Source organism: Cervus elaphus, chromosome 19 (assembly GCF_910594005.1).
Source record: "Cervus elaphus chromosome 19, mCerEla1.1, whole genome shotgun sequence".
NCBI classification, from domain to species: Eukaryota; Metazoa; Chordata; class Mammalia; order Artiodactyla; family Cervidae; genus Cervus; species Cervus elaphus.
Genome location: NC_057833.1, coordinates 58,598,160 through 58,621,172, shown reverse-complemented (window position 1 = coordinate 58,621,172; position 23,013 = coordinate 58,598,160). Strand labels below are relative to the sequence as shown.

At 35.2% G+C, this 23,013-nt stretch overlaps 1 protein-coding gene across 25 annotated transcripts in view; it reads right to left on the bottom strand.

The window, feature by feature from the left end:
• ZBTB20 (zinc finger and BTB domain containing 20) overlaps window positions 1-23,013 on the bottom strand; it is an 848,937-nt gene that overhangs the window by 671,427 nt on the left and 154,497 nt on the right. For 22 of the 25 annotated variants that reach the window (XM_043874099.1, XM_043874083.1, XM_043874098.1 and 19 more), the window contains one exon: window positions 8,190-8,238. The exons of 2 other annotated variants lie outside the window; for them this stretch is intronic. The gene's annotated coding sequence lies outside the window, so the exon portion shown is untranslated. Of the gene's footprint in view, window positions 1-8,189; window positions 8,239-12,103; window positions 12,124-23,013 lie in introns of those variants that run through there. One more of the 25 variants, XM_043874092.1, reaches the window with a different exon arrangement.

Genomic DNA, 23,013 nt, shown 5'->3' with positions numbered 1-23,013 from the left:
TTATAATGCTTTCCAAACAGATCCATTTAAGAGGCTAATTATTGCCTAAATTTCAGATCCTGGGTAAGTCTATACAAAGAAAAAACTGTTCATACTAAGTACTATCATCACTAGTGGATAGTGTAAATTTAGAGTATTAAACACTTCTAAGACTAGTAATCCTCTAGTGTCATCAAGTATTAAGATATAAAACTTCTTTGACAAGTCACTGGTTTGGTTTGGTCTTTCTTTTTGTCACCTAAAAAATGTGTTTTGTTTTAAAATTGAATTAAATTCATTGTAGCATATAGGACAAAACTTTTCTTTCCTTACTGAGCTGTCACAATAAGCATGAAAACAAATGCTCAGACCTAGAGGGAATCCTGTAGCAGTGACCCAAAGGAAATTTAGTAGACATATTTTTTTAAAGAATCCTTTTTTTGCTATGCTTATGTTGTGGACAAATTTTGAGTAGAATTGATTACTACAGTTAGTTTCTTTAAGGCTACTGATAGGTTGATCAATTCAATAAACATTTATTAAGTATCTGGTCTGAGCTAAACAGAAAGAATGAAGAAAGTATAGTCCCTTCCCTCAAGAAGCTTACTGCATGGGAAAGGAAACATAGTTGGTGAAATAAAAATTTGCTCACAATTAGCTTCAGAAATTTTTTGTCTTGCAAAAATTCTACCCTTAGTTAATGTAACTTGACTTAATTTTTGCTTTTAGAAAAAAAAAATAGAAGCAACTATTTCCTTAAAACCACAATTTAATGGGTTTAAAGGAAAATAGTGCAATCCAAACTATATGCTTAATTAGAAAAAGACTTTCTACTGCTTAGATCCTGTTTTAAAAGTAATTTAGAAATAACATAGTTTTGGAGAAGGCAATGGCACCCCACTCCAGTACTCTTGCCTGGAAAATCCCATGGATGGAGGAGCCTGGTGGGCTGCAGTCCCTGGGGTTGCGAAGAGTCGGACACGACTGAGCGACTTCACTTTCACTTTTCACTTTCATGCATTGGAGAACAGAATGGCAACCCACTCCAGTGTTCTTGTCTAGAGAATCCCAGGGACGGGGGAGCCTGGTGGGCTGCTGTCTATGGGGTCGCACAGAGTCGGACGGGACTGAAGCGACTTAGCAGCAGCAGTAGCAAACACATAGTTTATGATAAGTGTTTGCCTATTTTTGGAATATCAATTTCCTCTTTTGGGGTTTCTATAAAGTAAATATTTTTTTCTTTTAAATCTTAAAGTACAAAGAACATACAGGGAAATATATTTTCCAGGAAAAATTTTAGGAACAATACTATAGATCCTATAAGGGTCACATTCCTTGAAAGGTCTTTATTTTCATTGTCATCATATAAATTAACATTTTTTATGAAAAATATCATGCTAAACTTAGCTAGAGAAGAATCTGACCAAAACCAAATTAACCATTTTTTAATATACTTGAAATACAAAGGGATGGTTATGTACCTTTAAGAAAAATATTCAGATGTTTTTAAATAATCATCTCTACATGATATTTTAGATTTAATTTTGTGAACTTAGCAACAAAAAAAGACCTGGTTTAGTACAAAATGAGAAGATAACTACTTTGGAAGTGAAGAAATTATCCAATATTATTAGATTTTTATTAAAGAGGAACAGAAAACTGTATGCTGAACTATTTTCAGCATATACATATCTTCTTTTTATACCATAAGAACCCTCCATTTCAAATCCTGAGGATACCAGCAAAGTGTAGACATATCTGGATGTCTTCTTGCACTTACTTAAATTGACCTTTCTGCATGTACTCTTCATCTCAGTACCCTGAGCTATGCACATTTAAAAACCACTGACTAGTTTATATTCTCCCTCACCATGTTACTTAGAACCATCTTGAGGACTTTCAAATTGCTAACAGACACTGGGCATAATACATAGGCACCTAGTTCTGTATCCTTGCTCAACACAAGAAAGGGAAAAACCTAGAATCAATTAGTAATAAAGTTCCTCTCACCCTGCTAAATATTAAAAAGTCAGTCTCATTCTGACACCAGTTAAATAAAATAAGTATGGTCTTAGTGTTAACTCATAGGTTATTATATAAAAATAACTATAGTTAAATATAATAGACTTCATATATAAATATACATAAATAAACTTGAATATAGCATGTATATGCAGGGCAGCTACGTGTTATATTTGAATGTATATATTTTATATTTATATTACTGTTTTTACATGTCAACATTTTTCCCAGAAAGTTAAAAAGAGAATACTTAAACTGTTTTCATAACACAAATTCTAACTGAAATAAAATGTTCTTTAAAAACTGTAATTTAATGGCTGCTGTGTCAAATAGTGAACCAAAGGGTCAAACCTTATAATTCACAGTTTGAGAGGTCATAGCTTAAATTATAACTTTAAAAAACTGATTATCTGTGAGTAATCTGACAAATCCAACTAATATACTCTGAATGCATATAAAGTCTTTTTGAGAATAAAAAGAATGTATGTCCAAGTGGACAGTTGATGGAGGAAATGGCCTTTTTACTGGACAAGGCTGAAGTCCAGCATAATGACTTGGAATGCCTTTGAATGAGCATGCAAGGCTGGAAGGCCAAGCGGTATACATATCCAAAGGGAGCATAATGAACAACCTGATCTGCAGACAAAAATATTCCACACAAATGTCCAAAGAAAGGAAGGAAAAAATATACACTTCTATCACTTAGTCTTTCATCACTACTGCTACTACTCAATTTACAGATAAACTCAAACTATGGAGCATTAATAAATAATCTTTAAAGAAATAATTTTTATAATTTAAAAAATACTAGAAATTTCCATTGTTTTTCAACCTGAGATTGAAAATACTTATGAAGGTAACATATATTATATATAGTAAGCCAGATTTATAAAAGTTTTCTTTATGACTCACCTTGAAAGTAAATATCATTGCACCTATCTTCATCCCAAGGCCACCCACCCTTCAAAACATAATCTGAAATAATTTTGCCTGCCTATATTTTTTAAATCTAGAAGAATTCCTCTATTAAGAAGGCAGGCCATTGAAGACCAAATTTCTTAACCCAAGTCAGAATTCAGAAGTCCATAAAAATAAGTCATTTTTATATCTTTTTATATATATAAGTCAGTTATATATCTATGTTATAAAGTTTACTTATGTGTGTATTTTATTTTCTTATTAGTCCTTCTTCTTTCTTATAAGGGCTTCCCCTGTGGCTCAGCTGGTAAAGAATTTGCCTGCAATGCAGGAGACCTGAGTTTAATCCCTGGGTTGGGAAGATCCCCCAGAGAAGAGAAAGGCTACCCACTCCAGTGTTCTGGCCTGGAGAATTCCATGGACCATATAGTCCATGGGGTCGCAAAGAGTCAGACACAACTGAGCAAATTTCACTCATCCACTCTTTCTTATGAGTCCCCCAAAGGGGAAAAACTATGTCTCATTTTTTTACTATAGCTATATCTAACCCCTAGGAAGTTCTTGGCACAGAGCACACATTCAATAAATATTTGCTGGAGGGTGGAAAGAAGGAAGAGTAGGAAGGCAGGAGGCTTATAGTTAGCTATTCTAGAATTATGTATGTTATGGTGGGAAGAAAAATCCAAAAAATAATGTATACTCTATTTACTCAGTTTATCTACCCAGCAATTTGCTGACCCATGTATCTATTCTAGAAACCAAAAAATTTAAAACAGCTTCCAAAAGTACATATTAAAGATAAAACAAATGAAAAGGATCGAAAGTAGAGTGGGAAATAAGATGTTTATGTATGCATGTAAGGACAATTACAGGAAAAGAAAGGAATTTGCTGTTTTAATTTCTTCAGTTTAAATTAAATCTTATTATAACCACTTATTATAATGCTTTTATTACAACAAAACATTAAGGGATGTTTACTAGTTCCTCATCTGGCCTTTTACTATAGCAAACATTACATAACCAGATTTTTTCATATCATGAATCATAGAGTCTATGAAGGAGACAGATATTCAATTATAATAAAGTGTAATAAGTAAGTTATAATAGCAAAAACATAACTTTGAGAACAAAGAACTCTTCTCTGAACCAGAAAAAAATGTTTGCTGCATGGTAACTGCTTTACTTCAATGCTACTACTATGTCCTATTACACATCTCAGAAGAGAGACTTTCATAAACACTTATTAGCTCTTGATGCACAAGGAAATACATGCACTCAAATGTTACTGGTACAAAGGAGATTCAAACATGTAAATCATCATATCATAGAAAACACATTTGAAAAAATATTCTTTTTTCTTGTAAGTGAAAGCCAAACTCTGATTCCACTTAGCCTTTTAATGTTTCTCATTCCGTTGGACCAGCCCGTACATACTGGGCTCTGGATAGGTCCTGGGCTCAACCATCTGGCCCTTTATTTACTTAATTCTTTTTTAACACTGACAAGTGTATTAGTAACACTTCCTTGATCGCTGGTAAATATAAAGCCACTACACAACTAAGATTTTCCCTAATTCTGAAAGTCACTAATTAGTTGTGGGTAGGGGTCGGGGAGTATTACAAAGATATGTTGAACAGTACTACAAAAAGTAATCTAATCCCCAAGAAGAAATTATGTTAATCTGCTTCCCACTTCATTAGAGGAATAAAAAACATCTTGTCATCACTAAAAAATACAAAAGAGACCTGGATATTTAGAGAAATGGTAGGTAGGGAGGAAAAATGAATGCAGCATTTCATCAAGAAAATCCCCTACACTTTGTGGACAACAGTCATGGTTTTTCTTGGTATCCTCTGATTACTCTATTTATCAGTGTGTTCCATGAGCGTAGTTTACCCAATTAATATAAAAACAATCTTCCAAAAGAAACACATATGGTAAATGAATCCTATTTAATAGAACTGATAATTCTACTGGCACTTAACTTATGCATTAAGCAACTTTGGAAAATACCTTAATAGTTTCAAACCAGTGAGGTCTCATTTACCTGACCTTGCAGTATAAAATACTATAGGTTTAGAGGAGAGAATGCAATTTCTAAAAAGTGATTTACAGAGAATACATGGTCTAATTTGTTTGTTTGTTTTTCCACTGGATAAGAGATAGTCTAACGCTGTTTATTTTCCTGTAAAGTTTAGATTTGTCAAAGAACATCAACACCAGGCTTAAAATATCATAATTCAACTCCCTAAATTTAAGGATTCTAACTGTGTAAGGTTGAATTGGTTGTCCTCATTTCTAGGATCAAACAACTTAACACCAAGCAAAAGTCTTTAAGAGGCTATTTCAGGTTTCAGTCTATCTCCTTCGTTCATCTGGGAAAAGGATGATGTTCTCTTATAGTACTTGCACCAAATAACTATAATCTCAATTAAAAACTTATAAAACTGTGGATTGTGAGGCAGGTGTAAATATTTCCAAATCTTATAACTAATGAATAAAATTTAATTGGCTTATATGCAGAAGTAAATTTATGGGAGGCTGAAGAATAGAATAAACAAGGGGAAAAAAGTACATTGTTTACTATGTAATTTAAGAACTGTCAAAGAAGTGGGGCATGTCTTATTTACTGGTGTATGAAAAGAGAAGAATGAATGCTTTTGCATGCAAATAAATGCAGGTATAGAAACATAATAGAAGTTTCCTGTTACAATGGAACCTAAACTTCTCTGGGCAGTGATCAGCTAAGGAGAAACAGAGACAGTTTCAATGCAGTGATTAACTGGCTGACAGATCTATTATTCATGGCAGGTATGTAAGCAGTCAGTGCAGCGATGCTGGTGGCCTCTCCTCATCAAGCAGCTTTGCCAGTACAGACTGGATGTCTGGAACCAGGCAAGACACAACAACAAGAAAACCTAGAGCCAGCTAAGGGAAGATTCAGCACAATTCATCTCCAATTTTAAATAGTACTAGAAATCTCCATTGAAGAAGATTTTTCCTTGGGATTGGCAATATATTGTATTTACAGGATGTAGACCAACACTCCCCTCTGATTTATCTTATTGCACTTAGCAACATGCCTAAAACACCTACCCAGAAATTTCCAGTATATTACAGAAAAAAAGGAATTTTTAGCATTAGTTGGCAAAAGTATCTGTTGATAGATATGACCATCATGTCCTTACAGGAACAGATGGTCAAAGTGAGTCCATTTCATTGACAGTATATTGTGTGGGTCTTTTTATTTTTGAACAACCAAACCAAACAAAAGCATAGCACGGAAGAGGTCATTGTGCCTTCTCTCATTTGGTTGGTAGCTTTATCTTTGAAATATGAAAATAAAACCAACATGGACTATAATCCTCCACAGTACCATTTCTGCATAATATTTAATGGTCTATTTAAGTATTCACATTCAAAAATCATCCAGATATGTGTGAAGATGGAAAAACAAATCAGATATTTTTAACTTTCAATACCATGATCTCCAGCAAAAGGAGAAAATATAAAGTAGCCATATTTCTTATTCTTCAGTTTTATCTAACCAACTGTTTACCAACTGTTTATTGGCAAATTACAACTTTTTTTTGGTATTCAGGTATTTTAATGAAAGACAAGGGAAAATGTATTTTAAAAAAGCAAATGTCCATAAAATCTCTATTTTCATTTGAAAGGCTGTGCTCTATATATAGATTATTTTTACTTAATAATGTTAAAGTATAACAAATGAATATTCATAACCAAATAAATTAATAGTCTAGCAGATAACCAATCCCTAGTTACTACATTTTGCTCCATGAGATATCCTGAAATACACACACACACACACTATTATTTGGATGCTTATTATGATATCTTCATCAATATAACCAACTCAAAATATAATTTACTTTGATTTTTTTGAAGTAAAAATACTACTATGAGGCAAAAGAAAGAGAAAAAATAAGAATATATGTATATCTATAACAGCTAGTAGTCAAAACAACAGCTTAAAATTATGCTAAAATGCATCTACACATGTGGCTGTGAAAACTTAAGTGCAAGGAAAATTCTGGTTACCCACCTTCAGAAGGAGCTGATGAAGTATGAGGTTTAAGAGTACATCTTTAGTACTTCTGTACCTTAAAATATTGCCGAGTATTAATTTTTCATCAAGTTGTCATTTTCTCTGACATTTGGTTTTATTAATCAAGGCATTTATCATTAATTTGTAGAAAATATCATAATTAAGCCAAATAAAATAAAATCCTTAAAAGGTTAAAATTAGAAAGCAGGTGAATGAGAACTTTGACATTACCCTGTTGACATACAGGAGCTTTTTGAAAGTATGAGAATCAAGTTTATGAAGTGAGTTTGGTGCCTCAATCTTGGGGCTGGCTGTTTTTTTTTTTTTTTAATGTTATAAAGATTTGATTTAAAGCTCCCTGACAGTTTTGACATTCAGGTGAAAGTACTGCTGCTGCATTTGGAACAATTTGCATATCCCACTGCTAAATGGAATGTTTGAGGTGTGCACTGGTGTAAAGAAATTAAAAACAAGCTATCACACATGCTTAAGTGTATGTGTTCACAAAACTGATGGTTGTATCACACCACCCCATCACCCTCCAATGTAATCTGTGATTTACTCCTCTGTAATAAATTACCCTACCATGTTATTCTTGCTGGAAGATCTAACCATGCATGTAAGAAGCAAAGTAATCACAGCCCCTTCTTGTATCAGAACCTTTCTTCAAACCCTATGAGCTCTTTACACACAATGCAGCCACACATCTATTGTAAACTTCTTGCCTGAAATTCTGGATTTCTGACTATGAGTAGCCATTATATCTTGTCTACATGGTTTTGTTGTCTCCTCAAAAATGTATTTTTATTTCTTATAGTTAGTTGTAAAGCTCTTCCTAAAGAGGGATAGGTACTGACTTTTTTACTTTGAGCCAACGTGTCTATTTAGGAAAAGGGCAGGGCATAAGATCAGAAGAGTTCCAAACTGCTTCAAAAATCAGGGGAGGGACCATAGTATATTCCCAAATAGAAGGCTGAAGGGATACAGCAACACCAAATTAGGCTGACATATTCTGAAACAACAAAAGCCTTTTTCTTTTTTGACTCATAATGTTAGATTATTTTTAGGTATACATAGAAATGTTTGTTTAATGTGTTAAAGGAAAATAAAGAAAAGACCTGAGGGAGTAAGCTGAGGGTCTTTAATATTACGAAACTTTTCAGGAAGTTGAAAACCTATTGAACAAAATACTGGACATTACCTTTAGCCTTCAGAGCCTCAAAGGGAAATTCTTACTTCTTTTTGTGTGACTGTAAAAGAGAAACACTTAAAATTAGGAATTACATTTCCATAATATCTTTATGATTAGTCATGAGACATAGGTAGTTGAATTTGTATATGTCAACTAATATCTATAGTTTTAAAAAGATAAATAAAGGCTAATGTTAATTTGTCTATGTGCAGAACAAGTACTTGGTAAAATATAGCATGAGTTTACAATGGAAACCACTGTACAGGGTTTAGATGGAGAACAGAATATTTATGATAGCATTATTAGAAGCTTTATTAATTTATACAAATGTTTCTACATTTATATTTTAAAACACTAATATCAAATAGTCTGTATCCCATTTATTTGTTTATTGTTAGTTACCAGACACCTTGCAAAAATCTACTACATATAATACACTGGTAAGCACTGGTAAGTTAGGAAGTATACAAGATAAGATACAGGCCCTATCCAAAAAATATGATTGCAGTTAGAAAGATTTTCATAAAATGCATGATCTAAAGAGAATAAAAAGTAAATGGGTGGAAAGAAATAGGGAGTAGAAGGTAATACATTCAGTAGAGCTTGAACTGGTCTTCAGTACCTAATGCACTGATATTAGAACGTGGCTTTATATTCCCAGTCTCAGCAAGCAAGGTTCTAGGAGGGTCCTACACAGATATGAGCTTTGCAAGTGGCACACTGGTAAAGAATCCATCCACCTGCCAATGCAGGAGACACAAGAGACGCAGGTTCGATCCCTGGGTTGGAAAGATCCCCTGGAATAGGAAATGGCAACCTGCTCCAGTATTCCTGCCTAGGAAGTTCCATGGACAGAGGAGCCTGGTTGGCTATAGTCCATGGGGTTGCAAAGAACTGGGCACAACTGAGTGCACGTGCACACACACAGAGGCAGGGAGGTTAGCCAAATAGATCAGTTATTTCCCAACCAAATGCATTTGATAGTGTAGAATCCAAACTAGGACTGGGAGCAGTAAAGCAGCAGGATGCTGAGGTGATTTTAACACCAATTTGGTGAGTTAAAATAGAAAAAGATTTAATTAGAAACAACTCCCCTATTAAATACTGAGTTTGATATTGTATGTCCTTGAAAAGTGATCTCTAAATTTGTTATGAAATCACACTCAGAACCTTGATGTCATATTTGCTAATAATCTTCACAGACATTCAGCCATTCAAAGTCTCAAAAGCAGTCTTACTAATGGAAAAACATACATAAACATAAGCAAATCCTGTAAACCTGTAAATCTACAGTAAAATTTTTATTAAAACGAAGATGGTCTAAGGTTTTCAACAGCCTGTTTCTTTAAGATGCAGAAACAAAAGGGAAACAAAGAGCCAAACAGCAATCCACACCAGCAATCTTGATGTACTAATACATAAAAAAGGATCCAGAAAAGTAAGGGTATAGTTCTGCTATAGTAGGGTACCTGAGTAATACCACATTTATTCTATAACATTGATCTCTAGAAGAGGCCTAAGAATTTGAATCTGCTAGGAGTGAAATAATACCCATTAAGCATGGATAAGCAGAGAATAACTTGGAATGGAAAAGAAAAAATACTGAGGTTATGGGGATGAAGTAGGGAAGGAGAAAATTAATTTAGCCATTACATATTATGTTATAAAAGTGATTTTTATTTACTTTTTGTCTGTCTTCCCTACTAGAATGGAAGTTCCATGAGGTCAGGCCTTGTCTCTTTTACTGTATCCCCATGTACATGAATAGTGTCTGCCACATAGTATGAGATCAATGAATATTTACTGAAGGAAAGAATCAACAGCCTGACCAACCTATGAATGAGGCACTAAGTCTACATCTGTTTACAGATGAAACAATTTAAGCTTAAAGGAAGTTAAATGTTATATATTAAGTTAAACTTTAACCTCTTACAACTATCAACTACTGCAACTCATTTTTCATAGTCTTCTACTCAATATTCATCCTAGCAGGGGAATCAAATGATTAGCAAATAAACTGCTAAACTAATAATGTCCTATAATTCATACTATAAAGACAAACAAAGCAAGGTAATAGCATTGACAGTTACATGGACTGATATTTTAGATAGTTCTGGACAGAAAAGCTGCTCAGAGAAGGCAACAATAATAAAATTGCTGAGTGAAGTAAGCGAAAATGTCTAAAAATAACTGGAGGTTATGTGGGCTATTACAAGGATTAAAGGAGATACACATTACCTTTATAACAGCTTGCAAACAGTACTCTCAATAACTATTATTTTATTATGTTGCTATTATTTTTATAAATGGTGAATTGCCCCATAAGATTCTAAGTTTGTCAAAGACATCCATTTTTCTTTCCCTACAGCTCCTTAGATAGTGCCCAGCAAGAATTCTCAATAAACATTTATAGAACTGAAAATTGGAAGACACAAGTATCAGTTCACTAATTAGAAAAACAGACCATATGAATACAAGAAAGTTACCATATTTCATAGGCATAAATCAATATAATTCTGTTAAATTAATGTCACTTAATAATCATTTATGGATTAAAAAGTAAGAAAACAGGGAAATATATAAAATGGATAGAGTCAATAAGTCATAGATTAAAAACAATGTAAGAAATAATCAGAAAAAAATGAAGGCATTGATACTAGGTCACTATCTTGACCATTCACAAGCTCTGTCTGCCTCCATCAGGTTAATACACATTTCTAGTGCAAGAACCCTTCTGCAGCAAAGCAGTTGACAACAAGGTTAACTTTTACCAAAGATTGAAATGTAAGTGACAGTGTGATAACTGTCATTGGTAGAGACAGATGTGTAGAACAGATCATAGGGACTTAGTACGGGGTAAATGTTACAAGTTGCATTTCCACAGTGCTGAGATGGTTGAGTAATTAAAAGACAAAAAAATTTTGTTCTCTACCTTTTGCCATTACCAAAATAAAAATCAGAAATATGTATTAATATAATAAGTAAAATAATCAAATGTATGTATATAATTTTCTAAACTCCAAGGTTATAAGGCCTTTTGAAACACATAGATAATAATATATAACATAAGTACAAAGATTTCTTAATTTGATTAATTGAAACAAAATTTTTTTATAAATCCAAAAATATCTTGAACATAATTAAGATGCCCACAACAAATAAAGATAAATATTTTTAATGTATATGACATTCATAGGGTAAATAGTCTTTAGGAGGAAAGAAAACAAATATCTCATTTTTTTTAATGAATAGGCAATTAACAACAGAAGAGCATAAGGTATATATGAAACAATATTGATCTGTAATTGCAATGAAAGAAATTCAAATTAAAATAACCTAAATTGTCAGGGGATGTTCAACTTTAAGGAATTCAGTATGTTGCATTTTCTTCCTTTGTGTGCCATTTCTCAAGGACTTTCTGTTCCTTATCAGTTCCTATTCCAGGAACTAGTAGAGCTGCACGCAGCTCTTAGGACTGAGATCATGGGAAAGGGCACCTGCTTGGATTCCTTTCAGTAACTCCCTTCAGTGACTCTCTCCAGCAACCTTGTATGTATTAGACTATCCATTTTGTTGTAACTGGTGGAATTTCATTCTTTTTTTTTTTTTTCAGTGGGTTTTGTCATACATTGACATGAATCAGCAATAGATTTACACGTATCCCCCATCCCGATCCCCTCTCCCACCTCCCTCTCCACCCGATTCCTCTGGGTCTTCCCAGTGCACCAGGCCTGAGCACTTGTCTCATGCATTCAGCCTGGGCTGGTGACCTGTTTCACATTCTTTGAAATGGTTGAGTAATCATTTTACTGAAGATACATAAGCATGCATTTCTGCTAATAAAATACCCTTGTTCCACTAGAGCCTTGGGTCCCCCATATCCTTCTTTCTGTTTTCATTCTTTTCAGAGCGTGAAAACCTACCAAGCTCACTTTTTTGCCTGGGCTTTCAAGACCTCCTTGAGAGGATGCCCTGTGCCTTCGTGGGCAGTACAAGTCCTGTGTATGGGCTTTATTGGTTTTCCACATAGCCCAGGAGATACTGCTCTCTCTCTCTCTTTTTCTTTCTTTTGTTGACTCCAGTCCCCAGGTCCTGGTCTGTAAAAGACTGAAACACTAAATATTCCATAATAGTGAACTGGTTAAATAAATTATATGTGATATAATGATAACCTTCCATTAAATATGTAAAAATTTATAGTACACCATTAAGCTTAAAATGCAGATTGTAAAATGGTCATGATATTAAAATAGCAATTTTGAACAATTTGTGTATATAATATACATAGGCTATGCAAATTTTTGGTTATATGCATATATAAATGTTGATCTGTATGTATGTGTGAGTGCATATATATTAGAAAAAGCATATGTGTTATAAAAAACATGTAAACACTTTTACGTGGGCTTCCCAGCAGGAGATGTGGGTTCATCCCTGGGTCGAGAAGACCCCTTGAAGAAGGAAATGGCAAACCACTCTATTATTTTTGCCTGGAAATCCTGTGGACAGAGAGGGCTAGTGGGCTACAGTCCAGGCGGTAAATGGCAAAAGAGTTGGACTTGATTTAGCAACTAAACAAAAACACCAAAGCACCTATATCCTAAATTATTCCTAGGACTTGTCTCAGATATTAAGATGTAATGAATGCTTATCTCAGATATTAAGATATAATAGTTATTTTTCTTTTTACAATTTCCTACCAAATGTTGTTGTTGCTGTTTAGTCACTAAGTCGTGTCTGACTCTTTTGCAACCCCACAGATTGTAGCCTGCAAGGCTCCTCAGTCCATGGGATTTCCCAGGCAGGAATACTGGAGTGGGTTGCCATTTCCTTCTCCTAGGGATCTTTCCCACCCAGAGATCAAGCCCATGTCTCTTGCATTGCAAGTAGATTCCTTACTGCTGGGTCACCAGGGAAAACTGTACCAAACAGTCTACAATACATAAAAATTACTTTTCATAAAAACAAAAGCAGTAAAAAACAAAAAACAAACAAAAAAAAACAACACAGTCTACAGTGCAAGAAAAAAATTAGGTAATATATCATTACATATGCAGAATGTTAAGACAGCCACATGGAAATGTCTATCTGTCCTATTTTTGGTGAAGGCCACCTCCAATAACTGTATACATTTTTAAAAAAGAAGTAAATAAAGTAGATGGAGTGATGGAAGGGAAAAAAGAACAACAAAGCAAGAAAGGAAAGTAAGAGGAAATAAAAATAATATTTCTTTAAAAAAATCACTCATAATGGTACCTATTAGATTCCTAGAAGCCACATTTGGGAGAATGTGAGGGTGGGATGTTTCAAAAGAACAGCATGTATACTATCTATGGTGAAACAGATCACCAGCCCAGGTGGGATGCATGAGACAAGTGCTCGGGCCTGGTGCACTGGGAAGACCCAGAGGAGTCGGGTGAAGAGGGAGGTGGGTGGGGGGATCGGGATGGGGAATAAGTGTAAATCTATGGCTGATTCATGTCAATGTATGACAAAACCCACTGAAATGTTGTGAAGTAATTAGCCTCCAACTAATAAAAAAATTAAAAAAAAAAAAAAATCACTCATAATGGTACCTATTAGATTCCTAGAAGCCACATTTTAAATGTTCACATCTTTGATCAAATTTTCAAAGAAAGGCACAGCCTGGAATGTAGAAAATGTAAGAATTTTGACATTATATTTATACAGTAAGCATATTATTATAAAAGAAAACAGATAAAACACGTATCAGTTTTAGCAATAGGAACACTACAGAGAGACAAACAAAATTTGCCATGAGAACAAATGAAGCGGTTTTGGAGGTAGGAGTAGTATAAGTTCGAATAAGTAAAAATTCAAACTAAGCAAATGACATGTTGGGACAAAATGAATAGAAACTGTTAAAGACTATTCACTATCAGTAATTACAGAAAAAAAAAGCATTCATCATTAAATAAAAAATGAAATACAAATTTTGGTTGTATCTGATCAAAGACCCCAAATGAAAACGAATTTACAAAACTTAAATAACATCAGAAGGAACAAACCTATACATACATGGTCAAGAGGATAAGATATATTCTAAGACTAGAAAACACTAATTTAGTTCTAGTTAATCCATAATGGTGCTTCTGAAGGTAGAGGTATTCAGTCTGGCTTTGGGTATTATCAGAGGTTTTAAAACACCAGAAAAATATAGTAAGTCCTACGGTAGACTTCTCCAAGAATCCATAAAAATGACCTGGCTAAATCCTACACTAAAGCCATCTAAAATCAAATTCCAATGAGCCAGAGGTCTAGGGCAACAACAAAAGGTCATTCACTTAACCCAATTATACTTTCTGTTAGGTATTTCAGTTTCCCTTCCAAATAGAGGGAGAAGTTCAGAAAGATTATGTACTAAATACTGCTTTTAACCCTAAAATCCAGTCAATTCCTTTTCCCCCTCACTCATCTCTTTAAAAGTAACCCAAGCCATTTCCTTTATTATGGATAGTGTCACTCTGTTTATTTTTATTTCCCAATAGCAGAATGCCTTAAATAAATTCTTAAAAACCAACACACCAACAAATAAATAAATTAAAACTCCATGACTATAAAAAGTACATAGTCTAACCTGCTTAATTATTAACAGGTAAACAGAATGCATTTCTGAATTATTTACTTAATCTCCTTCAATTAAAAACTTTAAAGTTTTTGAGCTTGGAATGTGTACCTTTTCCAAGGATTCATAAAACAATTATTTAAAAATATTCTATCAAGCCATTTCAATAAAAGCAATTAAAAGCACCAAGGTAAATGTGAATTTAAATATTTGCATAAGTACATAAGAAATACAACACATTTTGAACATTTCAGAGTATAGTAAAATTCCTTTTCTTCCAACTTCCCATTGTCCTGTTTCAGATGCTTTATTCCACAGTACATTTGGACAGAATGAGTAGAAATACTCTGTACTAAATTATATTAATGAGATTGATATAATAATGGTTAGAAGCAAGCATTCATATAATGCTTTACTCCTAAGTATAAGAAATATATAATTATGAAACTACTGCAAGTGTTAATAATTCTGAAACTAGGATAAGAAAAAAGGATGAACAATAGACAAAAATCACCAATTTCTCAGGACAAAATACATACTCAGCAGATATACTGAAGAATGATTGCTGCCTGACACAAGTAAACATTGATTACCTGGAATTCTGGTTAATTAAATTTTCTGACTAGCTAAAAGTTCACCAGAGGAAAAAAATGTTCATTTTGATCCTTTTAAACTAAAAATCTAAAATATACTATAAGGTTTTGCTGCCTCCATAAATAGGGTATCACACTTTTATCTTCACTGAAGACAAAAAAATTATTACTTCAGAGGATGGTTGTTACTCTTTGGGGGATCATAAGTCCCCCTGAGATGATGATAAAAACCAAGACTCTTTCTCTTGAAAAGTGTATATGTTCACAGAATTTTGAATTAAATTTCTAGGAGTCCACAAACCCACATAAAGACCACTTGTCTTCTAATTTTACAGAATTTTAAATAGTTAGACATAGGAGATTGTACCGACCACAAAGTGACATCAAGACACAAAAAGGATCTTTAAAGTTGCTTTTTGAAAACACCCCTAATAGTGAACTATTAACTTATGAGCTGTCTCCTTTTTTTTTAAAAAGAGAGGAGTATAAAAACAATTCTGCTTAATTTAATCTTAATCTAAGGTTAAATAATGTCTCGGTTTAGGGCAATTGCTTTGAGCTTTAAAACAAAATAGTGCTGTTTTCAAATCATTCCACGTTCTAGAAGTGGCAACAAGTTTCTTATACTTTAGTAATTCTTAGAGAAGGTGGGGTCAAAGAGAAACTTACTTAATTTTTACTCTTCTAAAGATTATCATATAATAGCAAACATGCAGTTCAGTTGCTCAGTCATGTCCGACTCTTTGTGACCCCATGGACTGCAGCATGCCAGGCTTCCGTGTCCATCACCAAATCCTGGAGCTTACTCAAACTCATGTCCATCCAGTCAGTGATGCCATCCAACCATCTCATCCTCTGTCATCCCCTTCCCCTCCTGCCTTCAATCTTTCCCAGCATCAGGGTCTTTTCAAATGAGTCAGTTCTTCATGTCAGGTGGCCAAAGTATTGGAGTTTCAGCTTCAGCATCAGTCCTTCCAATGAACACCCAGGACTGATTTCCTTTAGGATTGACTGGTTGGATCTCCTTGCAATCCAAGGGACTCTCAACAGTCTTCTGCAACACCACCATTTAAAAGCATCACTTCTTTGGCACTCAGCTTTCTTTATAGTCCAACTGTCATATCCATATATGACTACTGGAAAAATAATAGCTTTGGCTAGATGTACCTTTGTTGGCAAAGTAATGTCTCTGCTTTTTAATATGCTGTCTAGGTTGGTCATAGCTTTTTTTTTTTCAAGGAGCAAGCATCTTTTAATTTCATGACTGCAGTCACCATCTGCAGTGATTTTGGAGCCCAAGAAAATAAAGTCTGTCACTGTTTCCATTGTTTCCCCATCTATTTGCCATGAAGTGATGGGACCAGATGCCGTGATCTTAGTTTTCTGAATGTTGAGCTTTAAGCCAACTTTTTCACTCTCCTCTTTCACTTTCATCAAGAGGCTCTTTAGTTCTTCACTTTCTGCCACAAGGGTGGTGTCATCTGCATATCTGAGGTTACTGATATTTCTCCCAGTAATCCTGATTTCAGCTTGTGCTTCATCCAGCCCAGCATTTTGCATGATGTACAATGCATATAAGTTAAATAAGCAGGGTAACAATATACAGCCTTGACGTACTGCTTTCCCGATTCGGAACCAGTCTGTTGTTCCAAGTCTATTTCTAACTGTTGCTTCCTGACCTGCATACAGATTTCTCAGGAGGCAGGTCAGGTGGTCTGGTATGACCATCTCTTTCAGAATTTTTTCCATAGTTGGTTGTGATCTACACAGTCAAAGGCTTTGGTGTAGTCAATAAAGCAGAAGTAGATGTTTTTCTGGAACTCTCTTGCTTTTTTGATAATCCAGCGGATGTTGGCAATTTGATTTCTGGTTTCTCTACCTTTTCTAAATCCAGCTTGAACATCTGGAAGTTCACGGTTCATGTACTGTTGAAGCCTGGCTTGGAGAATTTTGAGATTTACTTTACCAGTGTGTGAGATGAGTGCAATTGTGCGGTAATTAAAGCATTCTTTGGCATTGCCTTTCTTTGGGATTGGAATGAAAACTGACCTTTTCCAGTCCACTGACCTTTTCCAGTGGCCACTGCTGAGTTTCCCAAATTTGCTGGCATATGGAGTGTAGCATTTTCACAGCATCATCCTTTAGGATTTGAAACAGCTCAACTGAAATTCCATCATCTCCACTAGCTTTGTTCCTAGTGAGCTTCCTAAGGCCCACTTGACTATGCATTACAAGATGTCTGGCTCTAGGTGTGATCATACCATCGTGGTTATCTGGTCATGAAGATCTTCTGTGTATTCTTGCCACCTCTTCTTAATAGCTTCTGCTTCTGTTAGGTCCATACCATTTCTGTCCTTTATTGTGGCCAAGTTTGCATGAAATGTTCCCTTGGTATCTCTAATTTAGTATCTTAGTGCAAACACATAAGCATTTCCTATATTCAGGTTTTGTTGTAAGTACTTTTATGCATATTTACTTAATGTAAAAAAAAAACACCTCTAGGAAGTTGCTACCTCAATATCAGATATATCCCTATTTTATTGATGTGTAAACTGAAACACAAAGAGATAAGACATTTAACAGAGATCATCTCTACTGAGTGGCCAAACTAAGATTCTCACCCATTCAATCTTGCTGCAGAGTCTGTTCTCCTACAAACCATACTACATTTCCAGGTTTCAATTCTTCATGAGCTTAAAGGTTATCTTGTGTGGTTTTATATTTAGCACAAGTCCATCTTTTCACTACCATACAAGAAACATTCACTGTGTTGTGCCCAGAAATAGTCATTCTGGAAATTGTTCATAAGTTGCTGACAAAACAGACACCACTTTTGTGACAGTTATACACCCTTATAAATTTCCCAGAGTCAACTACCCAGAGGAAAAATAAGACACCATTACCTCAGTAAATGCAGAACCCTATAGCAAAAGCTGACCCCTCATTTCCTTTTTGGAAATAGCTCTGATGAGATACAAAACTGAATGATTATAGATAGTGAGGGCCAACCAAGGCAATAAGAGAAGTGGACTATATTATCATAATAACAGTTCCCAAAGGGAAGACTGTCTGTTGTTCCTAAATTGTCTGAAGAGAGGAACAAACCAAATTATATGATTTTTACTTTCTAGTCTGAAAATAGTTTCTATGAAATAGGAATATTAAAGTAAAATGTATATTTAGTGAGGGCATTCAAGTTTCTGTCCATGTTCAAACCTGCCACAGCATAAAAATTGTCTTGGCATATCGTTCTCACTGATGGATTGAGTGTTCCCAGAGATAGCGGCCACTTTGTCTCTCAGGATTTGCTTTTGATGTACCAACCTTCATGATTTCAGTAGTTCCATTAAAAGCTAAGGCTGATAACTAATGAAAGAAAGAGAGGAAGGAAGGAAAGAAGGAAGAAAAAGAAAAGAAAGAAGAAAATCCCATCCTTACAGTTTGCACAGGCATGTTTTCCATTACATACTTGTTCCATTTAATTTTTATCAAACTACTCCCTACATATAAATCCAATCAAGCAGGTACCAATGAGAGACAAATATAAAAGGATACAATAAGGCCTTTCAGACTCCTGAAAAATGGCTAAAGATCAGATAGCTAGGAAAGAAGGTACAGCATAAGGGAAATAAAGATACAGATGCAAGACTACATAACAAGAAAGAACCTTGGTAACTAAGACAGCTTTTCTTTATTGGACCCAGGGACTTTTGTGAAGTAATTGATTGCAACGTAGCCAAACCATGCTGAGAATGAGAACCTGGTTAAAATAGAAAGTATTCCTGGAATAAAATATCATCCTTGGTTCCTTTCTCTTTAAAATATCCTACATATCATAATAAAACAAATATTTGGAAATCATCCACGTATTATCTTATTCCCTATAATGATTCCCAACCAATTAAAATATCAATTCCTTTGTTCTTGGTTTTCAGAGTCCTCCATAATCTGGTTCCATTATGCATCCTCTTTTCCAAATATTACAGAAATCATACCCTCTAACCTGATCTTATTTGATAAAATAAGAATTCAAAACAATATACATTTATTCAGCAAATGTTTATGTGAGCCTACAATTTGTCTAGGAGTTTTCATGTAACTGAAATCTACAGTCTTAGAACCAAAGAACCAAGTTGTAACCTCCAGTTTCTCCAAAATGCTTTGTGAATTCGTTGCCCTTCCCACTCTGCTCTTATTCCTATCCAGATACCTACACATGACCTTCTGTTGGATTCGACCAATATTGATTCAAATAAAATGAACTTAATCATTACATTTTAGCTCAAAAAAATGACGTATCTATTTAGAAATTACTGGTTCTTTGGGTACCCAAGAAACAGAAGACTACCCTGTTTCTACTAACATTCTTCCACAGACACAAAACATGGTGGACCTCAACAGAACATACACACACACATACACACACACACACACACACACACAAGCTCTGTCACTAGGGTCGTCCAGATATACTGATCTTCTTTCTATTACTTTGTGAGGTCACAACTCTTTGGGACTTTCTAACTTGTTCTAAAAGCTCTTCTCCCAGATCATTTCATGATGGCTTCCCCTTCTCATCATTCAGTCTTAACTCAAATGGCACCTCGTTACTCTTTACCCCATTATCCACCCTTTCTGACCCAAGTCACTCTTTATCTCTCTGCAATTTCTTTTTTTATTTATAAACTCATTCATTGCCCACACATTCGGAACCCTATCACTTAGCTACATACTTTCCAAGTGGCACAGTGGTGAAGAATCCGCCTGCCAATGCAGGAGACATAAGAGACATAGCTTTAATCCCTGGGTCAGGAAGATCTCCTAGAGAAGGAAATGGCAACCCACAGCAGTATTCTTGCCTGGAAAATCCCATGCGCAGAGGAGCCTGGTAGGCTACAGTCCAAGGGGTTTAGCATGCACTCATGGTCATGGTCATACACACTTTTCATTGCCAAATCACTTGCTCCAGGGCATTATGCCTGGCACACAGTAAGCACTCAAATATTTGAGGTATGAATAAACAAACATAAAAAAGCAATTATGAAGTTAATATTCAAGCCATAAATATTTATCAAGCATCTACCACGTACAGGTGATTTTTTGTTCAGTTTAATCACAAGCTGAGGAATTCTCTGCTCCCAATGTAAGTTCATCGGGAGAAAAGTCTAAGATAAATTTGATGACACTTATTTTGCAAGATTTCTAAACAAAATAGATTTTTATAGAATAAGACTTTAAATGTCTTGATACTTAACACAAACGATATTGTTTTTCTCAGTCATAGTTCCTTTCACACTCGCCCATTAAGCCTATTGCTATATCATCATCAACTTTAATGATGTCAAGAACAGTTGAATGGAACTTAGTGAAGGCAGTGACAGTGTCACATATTTCATTTTGGACTCTCCTGAAATGGATGAAACACAGAAGATTTAGAGTAAAACTAAACCCTGAGAGTGGTGACATGTACAAATTCACTTCCTCCTTTATACAATGTATAAATATTCTACCTATGCCCAGACATGACAACAATTCTAATGCTTCTAAGGGTTAAAAAAATTCATTTAAACCAGGAGTCAGCAAACTATCTGTAAAAGGTTAAATGATTCATATTTTGAGTTTTGTAGTCATATGGTTTCTGTCTCAAATATTCAACTCTGCCATTGGAGCAGGAAAGCAGCCAAAGGCAATGAATTTATAAACAAGGATGCATGTATTTCAATAAAACTTTATTTAAGAAATAGACGGTGGGATCATCAAGGAAAATGAAAATCAAAACTACAGTGACATTCTGTGGTAGCACCCACAAATACCAATGTCCACATGGTAGAAGAAACTCCCAGGAATGGTTGTTGACAGTGTTTACATCCCCAGGGTGAGCTGCAGTTGCTTCCTGCTTCCATGGGAAACTTTGCAAGACCAGAGGAATTAAGGGCCCCACCCAGGTGGAGGATAGTGACACCATGCTGAGGTCCTAGACTAGTAGGAACCAGAGGTTCATGACTGAGATTCCTGGAACATCGCCCTGTTATCTCATCACCAACTAATCAGAAGAAAGTAAAAAACCTTGAAGTCATCACCCTAAATGTGCCTTTAAAGACTCTTCCCTAAAAATCATCATGAAATTCAGGTCTTTTCAGAATATGCCACCTCTTCTCCTTGCTTGCCCCTTGCAATAAATCTTTTTCTGCTCCAAAAGAAACAAACAGAAAAACACAATGAAATATGTCACAGCTGTCAAAATAGCTATTATCAAAAAGGCAAGAAATAATAAGGGTTGGAGAAAAGGGAGCTTTTATGCATTGTTGACAGAAATGAAAATTGGTATAGCCACTAAGGAAAACATGAAGGTTTCTCAAAAAATTAAAAAAGAGAACTACCATATAATCTAGCAATTCCGTTTCTGAAGGAAAGTTATGACCAACCTAAACAGCATGTTAAAAAGCAGAGACATTACTTTGCCAACAAACATCCGTCTAGTCAAGGCTATGGTTTTTCCAGTAGTCACGTATGGATGTGAGAGTTGGACTATAAAGAAAGCTGAGTGCCAAAGAATTGATGCTTTTGAACTGTGGTGTTGGAGAAGATTCTTGAGAGTCCCTTGGACTGCAAGGAGAACTAACCAGTCCATCCTAAAGGAAATCAGTCCTGGGTGTTCATTGGAAGGACTGATGTTGAAGCTGAAACTCCAATATTTTGGCCACCTGATGCAAAGAGCTGACTCATTGGAAAAGACCCTGATGTTGGGAAAGACTGAAAGCAGGAGGAGAAGGGGACAACAGAGGGATGAGGTAGTTGGATGGCATCACTGACTCAATGGACATGAGTTTGGGTAAACTCCAGCAGTTGGTGATGGACAGGGAGGCCTGGTGTGTTGCGGTTCATGGGGTCGCAAAGAGTCGGACATGACTGAGCAACTGAACCGAACTGAACTGATCTATAGGAAATGAAAACAATACCTTGAAAAGGTATCTGCACCCCCATGCTCATTGATGTATCATTCACATCAGCCAAAACTTGGAAACAATGTGAGTACTCAACAATGGATGAATGGACTTTTAAAAAACTGGTTTATATATACAATGAAATATTATTCAGCAATAAGAAGGAAACTGCCATTTGTGACAGCATGAATGGTTGAGGGCATTATGCTAAATGAAACAAGTCAGACAGAAAGACAAATGCCGTATGGTCTCACGGATATCTTATGGAATCTAGAAATTTTACTGTAGATACAGAGAACAGATTGGTAGTTGCCAGAGGTTGGGGCTGGGGTGGTCAAAATGGGTGAAGGTGGTCAAAAGATACAAACTTGCAGTTATAAAATAAATAAGACCTGGGAATGTAATGTATGTCATGGTGACTATATGGTTAATCATACTGTATTGTATACTTAAAACCTGCCAAGAGAATGTATCTTAAAAGTACAAGGAAAAAAATTCTAACTATGTGGGATGATGGATGTTAATTAGACTTACTGTGGTGGTCAATTTGTGATATACACAAGTGTTTGTGCAAGTGTGCTCAGTCATGCCTGACTCTTATGTGACTCCATGGATGGGAGACCGCCAAGCTCCTCTATCCATGGCATTTTCCAGGCATGAACACTGGAGTGGGTTGCCATCTCCTCCTCCAGGGGATCTTCCTGACCCAA